The 9,386-nt window shown below is 43.2% G+C and overlaps 1 protein-coding gene across 3 annotated transcripts in view; it reads left to right on the top strand.

Annotated features, from left to right (window-relative positions):
• Positions 1-9,386, top strand: part of GHR (growth hormone receptor) — a 397,172-nt gene that overhangs the window by 15,122 nt on the left and 372,664 nt on the right. The gene's annotated exons all lie outside the window — the stretch shown is intronic.

Genomic DNA, 9,386 nt, shown 5'->3' with positions numbered 1-9,386 from the left:
CTCTGCGCATGAACGTTCCTGTGCGTCGTCGTCAAGGCAACGTCACTAGTCCGGGGCCGGCCCGGAATGGAGAAGAGGGCCTCCCCGTGAAGATGAACAGCCCGGAATGACTAACCCTCCCCAATGGACGGTCCCTGCAGCATAGATGGCCCGGATCAGCTCACTCTTCCTTCCCACCGAGGTGAGTTGAAAACTAAAGGGGGTCTGGATGAGGACGAAGGCCGCAGTGGTCTTCAACCTGCAGACCTCCAGATGTTTCAAAACTACAACTCCCAGCTCCCAAAACTACAACTCCCCCGGGGGGGGGGGGGATGACGACGGGGGTGTTAATGACGGGGGTCTGGATGATGACGGGGGGGGGGGAATGATGTATTTCCCACCCTAGGCTTATAGTCGAGTCAATAACTTTTTCTGTGTTTTTGGGGTGAAATTAGGGGCCTCGGCTTATATTCGGGTCGGCTTATACTCGAGTATATACGGTACTCACCTTTATTGGAAGCTGGCTGAGTGCAGGGAATACTTCAGCAGCTGAATGTTCATAGCAGGACTCTGCCTCCTGTAACTGCAGACTATCTCACACATCCGCAGACAGGAGGCTACACTGTGCAACATCTACCAGCAGCAGGAGGAGGAGGAGGACAGTTGGGGGGGGGTAGTTAAAGGTGCCAAGCATCTCCCTGCCAGCACTATGTGAGTGACCTCTGCTGAGAGCCCTGCAGCGAGGCTCACTTATAAATGATACTGGCTGCAGTGTTACCTTCCTTCCCCCTAAACCACAAACACTGTAGCAGCTGCAGAGGGCCCCCTGGAGGATGGGTAGCTGCCCTGTTTGCCACCCCATAACGCCCACCCTTACTACAACTTCCAGCATGCCCGGACAGCTGGGAGTTGTAGTTTTGCAACAGCTGGGGCACCCTGGATGTAAAACACTGGTCTAGAGTCCCAGAAAAAAATATTGCACTTTACCAGTGCTTCTACAGATTGATAGGTGACTACATCAGTCTCCACAGGAGAAAGTCCATTGTCACTCATTTCCTGCAGCTCCTGTTGCTAGGCAATGACTTGAGAAAAAATGTAAGTCCTAAGGAGGTCGTTTTTCCATTGCCTCTTTTTGAGACAAAGAATGCTTCTATTTCCCTGCTGACAAAGTTGTATTTAGGGTCTGTTTACACTTACAGTATCCTGTGCATATTGGATGCCAGGATTTGATGTTGTGTTCAGTCATTTAGTTGACATTAAAATCTGCAACATCAAATTATTTGCATCAAATCTGTGCAGGATACTGTACCTGTGAATAGACTCGTAAAGAGTTTTTGAATTGTTCACTATAAAGTATATCAATAAAATATTAAAGGGGTACTTCGCCCCTAGACATCTTATCCCCTATCCAAAGGATAGGGATAAGATGTCAGATGGCGGGGGTCCCACTGCTGGGGACCCCCGCGATTTCGGCTGCGGCACCCCAGACATGCGGCATCGCCAGTCATCGCTCAGTGCTGGATAACTGGCAATGCGGGGTGGAGGATCATGACATCACAGTCACGTCCCGCTCGTGAAGTCACGGCAACGCCCAATCAATGCAAGTCTATGGAAAAAGGTGGGGGGTGGAGGGAAACCATGTACATGAGGCTCACAAATTGAACAACAGAACATGGCCGCACATCTACAGTCATGGTCGTAAATGTTGGCACCCCTGAAATTTTTCTAGAAAATTAAGTATTTCTCACAGAAAAGGATTGCAGTAACACATGTTTTGCTATACACATGTTTATTCCATGAAAAAATATATATAAAGGTTCAACTCTGCTCACTCACCACACAGACCAAGTGGATAAGATGTTGAAGATAGCCCAGATTCTGTAGCGCAGGAGCTCGGAGAATCGGGCCGCCTACCCGTATGGTTCAATAGGGAGACATTAGGGTGTCCAGCTTCACAGCAAGTACTGTTCAAATTCAAGCTTTAATAATTCCATTAAAAACACGGGAAATCCATAGGTAAAAAACAACCACGCCGACGCGTTTTGAGCTTATATCAAGCTCTCAATCATGGCAAGTTATGAAAAGAACAGTGCTTCTTTTCATAACTTGCCATGATTAAATGCTTGATATAAGCTCAAAACGCGTTGGCGTTTTTTTTTTTTTTACCTATGGATTTCCCGTGTTTTTAATGGAATTATTAAAGCTTGAAGCTGGACACACTAATGTCTCCCTACACGTTTATTCCCTTTGTGTGTAATGGAACTAAAAAAGGGAGGAAAAAAGCAAATTGGACATAATAGCACACCAAATTCCAAAAATGGGCTGGATAAAATTATTGGCACCCTTGACTTAATATTTGGTTGCACACCCTCTGGAAAAAATAACTGAAATCAGTCGCTTCCGATAACCATCAATAAGCTTCTTACACCTCTCAGACGGAATTTTGGACCACTCTTCCTTTGCAAACTGCTCCAGGTCTCTCTTATTGGAAGGACGACTTTTCCCAACAGCAATTTTAATATCTCTCCACAGGTGTTTAGTGGGATTTAGATCTAGACTCATTGCTGGCCACTTCAGAACTCTCCAGTGCTTTGTTGCCATCCATTTCTGGGGGCTTTTTGACATATATTTGGGGTCATTGTCCTGCTGGAAGACCCAAGATTTCAGTTGCAAACCCAGCTTTCTGACACTGGGCTGTACAGTGCGACCCAAAATCCATTAGTAATCCTCAGATTTCATGATCCCTTGCACACATTCAAGGCCCCCAGTGCCAAAGGAAGCAAAACAACCCCAAAACATAATCGAACCTCCACCATATTTCACTGTAGATACTGTATTCTTTTCTTTGCCCAAAAGCTCTATCTTGGTCTCATCTGTCCACAAGATGTTTTCCCAGAAGGATTTTGGCTTACTCAAGTTAATTTTAGTAAAATGTAGTCTTGCTTTTTTATGTCTCTGTGTCAGCAGTGGGGTCCTCCTGGGTCTCCTGCCATAGCGTTTCATTTCATTTAAATGTTGGTGGATAGTTTGCGCTGACACTGATGCTCCCTGAAGGCAAAACATGTGTTACTGCAATCCTTTTCTTTGAGAAATAATTCATTTTCTTGAAAAATTGTATATCTTTGGAACTTGTTTGGGGCTGCTTAACCACCATCCGGACTATCCTGCGTTGACACCTTTCATCAATTTTTCTCTTCCATCCACGCCCAGGGAGATTAGCTACAGTGCCATGGGTTGCAAACTTCTTGGGTTGCCATATTTTGTGCACTGTGGACAAAGGCAAATCTAGATCTCTGTAGATGGACTTGTAACCTTGAGATTGTTGATATTTTACCACAATTTTAGTTCTCAAGTCCTCAGACAGTTCTCTTCTCCTCTTTCTGTTGTCTATGCTTAGTGTGGCACACACGGACACACAATGCAAAGACTAAGTGAACTTCTCTCCTTTTTATCTGCTTTCAGGTGTGATTTTTATATCGCCCACACCTTGCCCCAGGTGAGTTTAAAGAGCGTCACATGCTTGCAACAATCTTATTTTTCCACAATTTTGAAAGGTGCCAATAATTTTGTCCAGCCCATTTTTGGAGTTTGGTGTGGCATTATGTCCAATTTGCTCTTTTTCCTCCCTTTTTTTGTTTAGTTCCAATACACACAAAGGCAATAAACATGTGTATAGCAAAACATGTGTTACTGCAATCCTTTTCTTTGAGAAATAATTCATTTTCTTGAAAAATTTCAGGGTTGCTGACATTTACGGCCATGACTGTACATAATTAATAAACATCCAACATAATTTAAAAAAACTAACAGTTTGTTAGTGAACCTAAGTACCTTCCTCTTATACTGTAAATGTGGGGTGTGGTGTGAGTTAAAGCAGTTTAAAGGGATACTCCTGTTGGGAAAAAAAACGTTTTCAAATCAACTGGTGCCAGAAACGGATTTGTAAAAAAAATCACACCATTGAAGACACGGTTGGCCACACTTTTTATACGATGTTTCTCTCTTGGGTGGTAAAACATGTGGAGCCTATTTTGATATTTTTAATATTTGCTTAACCCCTTAAGGACTCAGCCCATTTGGGACTTAAGGACTCGTTAAGTTTTTGTTTTTTCCTCCTCGCCTTCTAAAAATCACAACTCTCTTATATTTTCATCAACAGACTAGTATGAGGGCTTGTTTTTTGCGTAACCAGTTGTCCTTTGTATTGACATCCCTCACTTTACCACAAAATGTATGGCGCAACCAAAAAAATACTATTTGTGTGGGGAAATTGATAGGAAAACCGCAATTTTGCTAATTTTGGAAGGTTTTGTTTTCATACTGTACACTTCATGGTAAAATAGACCTGTTTTCTTTATTCTGTGGGTCAATTTGATTAAAATGATACCATGATTACATACTTTTTAATTATTATACAGCTTAAAAAATATTGCAAACTTTTTAACCAAATGAGTGCGTTTAAAATCCCTCTATTTTGCTGACCTATAACTTTTTCATTTTTCCATATAAGCAGTGGTTTGAGGGCTAATTTTTTGCGTCGTGATCTGTACTTTTTTTCTATACCATATATACATATATAAAACTTTTAATACATTTTTTTATCAATTTTATTTGGAATAAAATGTTATAAAAAAGCAGCAATTTTGGACTTTTTTTTCATGTTCACGCCATTCACCGTACGGGAGAATTAATGTTATATTTTAATAGTTTGGATATTTACGCACGCGGGGATACCAAATATGTTTATTAATAAAAAAATTACACTTTTTGGGGGTAAAATGGGGAAAAAATGGACAATTAACATTTTTATTGGGGAGGGAAATATTTCTCATTATTTTTTAACTTTTATTTTTAAATTTTTTAACTTTTATTTTTACACTTTAATAGTCCCCGTAGAGGACTATTCATAACAATCATTCGATTGCTAATACTGTTCAGTGCTATGCATAGCTTCTGCTCTGGTCTGCTCGATCTCAGACCAGAGCAGAAGACCCGTGGATGGCAGCAGAGGCAGGTGAGGGGACCTCCGTCTGCCATTCTGGATGATCGGATTGCTGCGGCAGCGCTGCGGGTGATCCGATCATCCATTTTAGTGACTGAACCGCTGCAGATGCCGTGATCTGTATTGATCATGGCATCTGAGGGGTTAATGGCGAACATTCGCGCGATGTCCGCCATTACCGGCGGGTCCCTGGCTGCTATCAGCAGCCGGGACCTGTCGCGCATGACCCGAGCATCACTCCGATGCTTGCGGTTATGTATAGGACATAAATGTATGTCCTGGTGCGTTAAGTAGCACCGTACCAGTATGCACATTTATGTCCTGCGTCGTTAAGGGGTTAAAGGGCTGCTGTATTTGTCACAGATCCTGATGCCACTGCACAAAGTTTCCTGGGTACTACGGCACCCAAAGTGCAACAAGAAAATGTCCCCTTCACCGTTACACCACCAGCCTAAACCTTTGATACAAGGCAGGATGGATCCATGCGTTCATGTTGTTTACACCAAATGCTGACCCTGCCATCTGAGTGTAAAAGCTGGAATTGAGACTCATCACACCAGACAACATTCTTCCAGTCTTCCATTTGTCCAATATTGGTGAGCCTGTGTGAATTGTAGCCTTAGTTTCCTGTTCTTAGCTTAGGTGTGGTCGTATGCTGCTGTAGCCCATCTGCTTTAAAGTTCTACCTACGCATTGTGCGTTCAGAGATGGTATTCTGCACACCTTGGTTGTAATGACTGGTTATTACCAGTCTGCCCATTTTCAACACAGCATTTTTATCCCCACAACTGTCACTCAATGGATATTTTCTCTTGTTTGGACCATTCTCTGTAAACCTCAGAGATGGTTGTATGTGAAAATTGCAGTAGACCAGCAGTTTCTGAAATACTCAGACCGTTATGTTCAAAGTCACTTAAATCCCCTTTCTTTCCCATTCTGATGCATGATTTGAACTTCAGAAAGTTGTCTTGACCACGTGGACATGCCTATATGCATTGAGTTGTTGCCATGTGATTTGGGGATTAACTATGTGTTAACAAGCAGTTGAACAGCTATACCTATTAAAGTGGCCAGTGAGTGTATAATCCCTGTTTAGGTAGAGAATCTCAGCCTTACATCAGATTTTACATCACGCTAATGTCATTGGCCTATATCAGCACCGTACAAACATAATATAGCCAGTGTATAAACTTTGCTTTGGCAACACTGCAAATATCTGCTGTAATTTGATAAAATGTTCTCACGTAGCTATAGCTTCCTGTCTGCAGCTATAGGATGGATGGGTCTTGTAGTGGCTGGAATTCCACAAACTTCAACTAAAAGTTACTTTCAGCTTTTAGAAAATGCTTTGTTTTATTTTTCATTTTATTTTATTTTTAATTTTTCATTGACACGCGAATTACATACTATATGTTTGCAGTTATGCAAAGATTTGGCTGTGAATGATATAGTACCATAGAAAACTACTTTAGTGGAATGTCTGGGAAAGTCCAAAATACAGGGGCTTTAAAACATTAAAACATTGTCTTCCCCCGCAAAATAACTGGCACAGACACATCTGATAACATTTTGCTGGCCTGAGAGAGGTCGGTCACAGCTTTTATTTACCAAAATTATATGTAAACAATAACTTGTAAATGCAAACCACTTAGTGGTAACACCTGGAACACTTTTATACCGAACTGGTATGCCAGACGCTGATTTTGCCAGCTGGCAAGTCGACCTTCAGCCTTCTGTAGTGTCCCGGTACTGGACATGGTCCTGTACCTTGTGTCGTAAGTCCCCATAGTCAGAGTTCCTTCGGGCTGTTAGGATTCTCTTAGTGGGATAACCCTTAGTCACCTCATCAAACTGTAATTTATTGTATATATTTAATAATATAAAGGTTACTTACAGGACCTTAGGTCATGTGATCTATAGTAAATGTGTTATGCTAAAGTTAAGGACTACCAGGAGACAGGCAACAAACCAGTACTGGCCTGTCTCCTGGTAGCCCCTTCATGCTCTGGACACTACGCTGACAGACATAGCAAACCTTCTTGAAACAGCTCGCATTGATGTGCTATCCTGGATGAGCTGCACTACCTGAGCCACTTGTGTGGGTTGTAGACTCCGTCTCATGCGACTACTAGAGTGAAAGCACCGCCAGCGTTCAAAAGTGACCAAAACATCAGCCAGGAAGCATAGGAACTGAGAAGTGGTCTGTGTTCACCATCGGCAGAACCACTCCTTTATTTGGGGTGTCTTGCTAATTGCCTATAATTTCCACCTGTTGTCTGTTCCATTTGCACAACAGCATGTGAAATTGAATGTCAATCAGTGTTGCTTCCTGAGTGGACAGTGTGATTTCACAGAAGTGTGATTGACTTGGAGTTACATTGTGTTGTTTAAGTGTTCCCTTTATTTTTTGAGCAGTGTATATACCAATTATCTCAGCTTTTGGTTATGCTTTGTTTATGGTGGGATTTTAGTCCATGTTCACACTGAACCATTGACTTGTTCTTTTTAAGTCTACAGAGCCCGTCATGGAGACTACTGCTTTGGATTATCATCTGGACTATGTAAAATCTTATGCACAGTTGACATGTTAGATATTCATGGAAATAGTGTGTCACTGATAACATTTAAATCTAACTTTTAATAATGTTGCTAGTAGAATTTTTCAAAAACTATACACAATTGTCACAATGGTCACAAACAATACAAAATTGTACAATCCTGAGATGGCATCTACCACCAAGCCTTTTTAGTATTTGTAGTCAAAACAGAATGCTGTTACCATCCCCAACATGTTTCTTCAGTGTAGATGGACTCATCAGGGGACTTAAATACATGCTTAATAAAGTGCTTATTAGCTCTCTGTGGAGCAGCTGCAGTACATTGGCACTGCTCCAATGGGCAAAAAACATATTGGTGCCTATACTAGAATTGCAGTGGCATCCCTATGCTTCTACTGTATAACTTTCTTGAACACTCTGGATCTAGGCATGGTGATACCATACATTTCACCAAAAAGAGCAAAGCAAACTAAATGTCTGAAAGTTTAAAGTCACCCATACCTTTAGAAGTAGTGTGCTTACCAGCTGTTCGTGAAACTGCACCTCCAGGCAGCAAGGACAACTTTGTACTGCTTCATGGTGTCTACATAACCATGCTCAAAGATACTGTGACTTTAGAACCTGCACTTTACAAAGAATTAGATTATATTGTTTTTGCATAAACCAATACTGTAGTTTGTTGTGCTCAGAGTGGCTACAGGAAAAATGAAAGACAAAAAATGAATTATCAGTACAGAAATAGAATGCATTATAATCCTGGAAACTAGTAATGTAGAATACACATTAAAGGGGTATTCCAGACCAAAACTTTTTTTTATATATCAACTGGCTCCGGAAAGTTAAACAGATTTGTAAATTACTTCGATTAAAAATCTTAATCCTTGCAATAGTTATTAGCTTCTGAAGTTGAGTTGTTTTTTTCTGTCTAACTGCTTTCTGATGACTCATGTTTTCTGTCTAACTGCTCAATGATGATGTCACGTCCCGGGAGCTGTGCATGCTGGGAGAATATCCCCATAGGAACTGCACAGCTCCCGGGACGTGACATCATCATTGAGCAGTTAGACAGAAAACTTCAGAAGCTAGTAACTATTGGAAGGATTAAGAATTTTTTATAGAAGTACCGTATTTATCGGGGTATACCACGCACCGGCCTATAACACGCACCCTCATTTTACCAAGGATATTTGGGTAAAAAAAGTTTTTTACCCAAATATCCAAGGTAAAATGAGGGTGCGTGTGTGTGCGCGTGTATACCCCGATACACCCCCAGGAAAGGCAGGGGGAGAGAGGCCGTCACTGCCCGCTTCTCTCCCCCTGCCTTTCCTGGGGTCTAGAGCCCTTCTGCTGCCCCTTCTCTCCCCCTGGCTATCGGCGCCGCTGCCCGTTCTGTCCCCCTGACTATCAGTGCCGGCCGTTGCCTCCCCCCATCCCCGGTGGCATAATTACCTGTTGCCGGGGTCGGGTTCGCGCTGCTGCAGGCCTCCGGCGTGCGTCCCCTGCGTCGTTGCTATGCGCTGCACGGCGCGGCGCATGACGTCAGTGCGCCGCGCCATGCATAGCAACGACGCAGGGGACGCACACCGGAGGCCTGCAGCAGCGCGGACCCGACCCAGGTAATTATGCCACCGGGGATGGGGGGAGGCAACGGGGCAGCGGCGCCGGCAATGGGTGCTGCTGCTCCTTCTCTCCCCCTGGCTGTCACCGATAGTCAGGGGGACAGAACGGGCGGCGGCGCCGATAGCCAGGGGGAGAGAAGGGGCAGCAGCAGGGCTCTAGACCCCCAGGAAAGGCAGGGGGAGAGAAGCGGGCAGCGACGGCCTCTCTCCCCCTGCCTTTCCTGGGGG

The sequence above is a fragment of the Hyla sarda genome, chromosome 1 (genome assembly GCF_029499605.1).
Source record: "Hyla sarda isolate aHylSar1 chromosome 1, aHylSar1.hap1, whole genome shotgun sequence".
NCBI classification, from domain to species: Eukaryota; Metazoa; Chordata; class Amphibia; order Anura; family Hylidae; genus Hyla; species Hyla sarda.
This window is presented reverse-complemented; position numbering and strand designations above follow the sequence as displayed.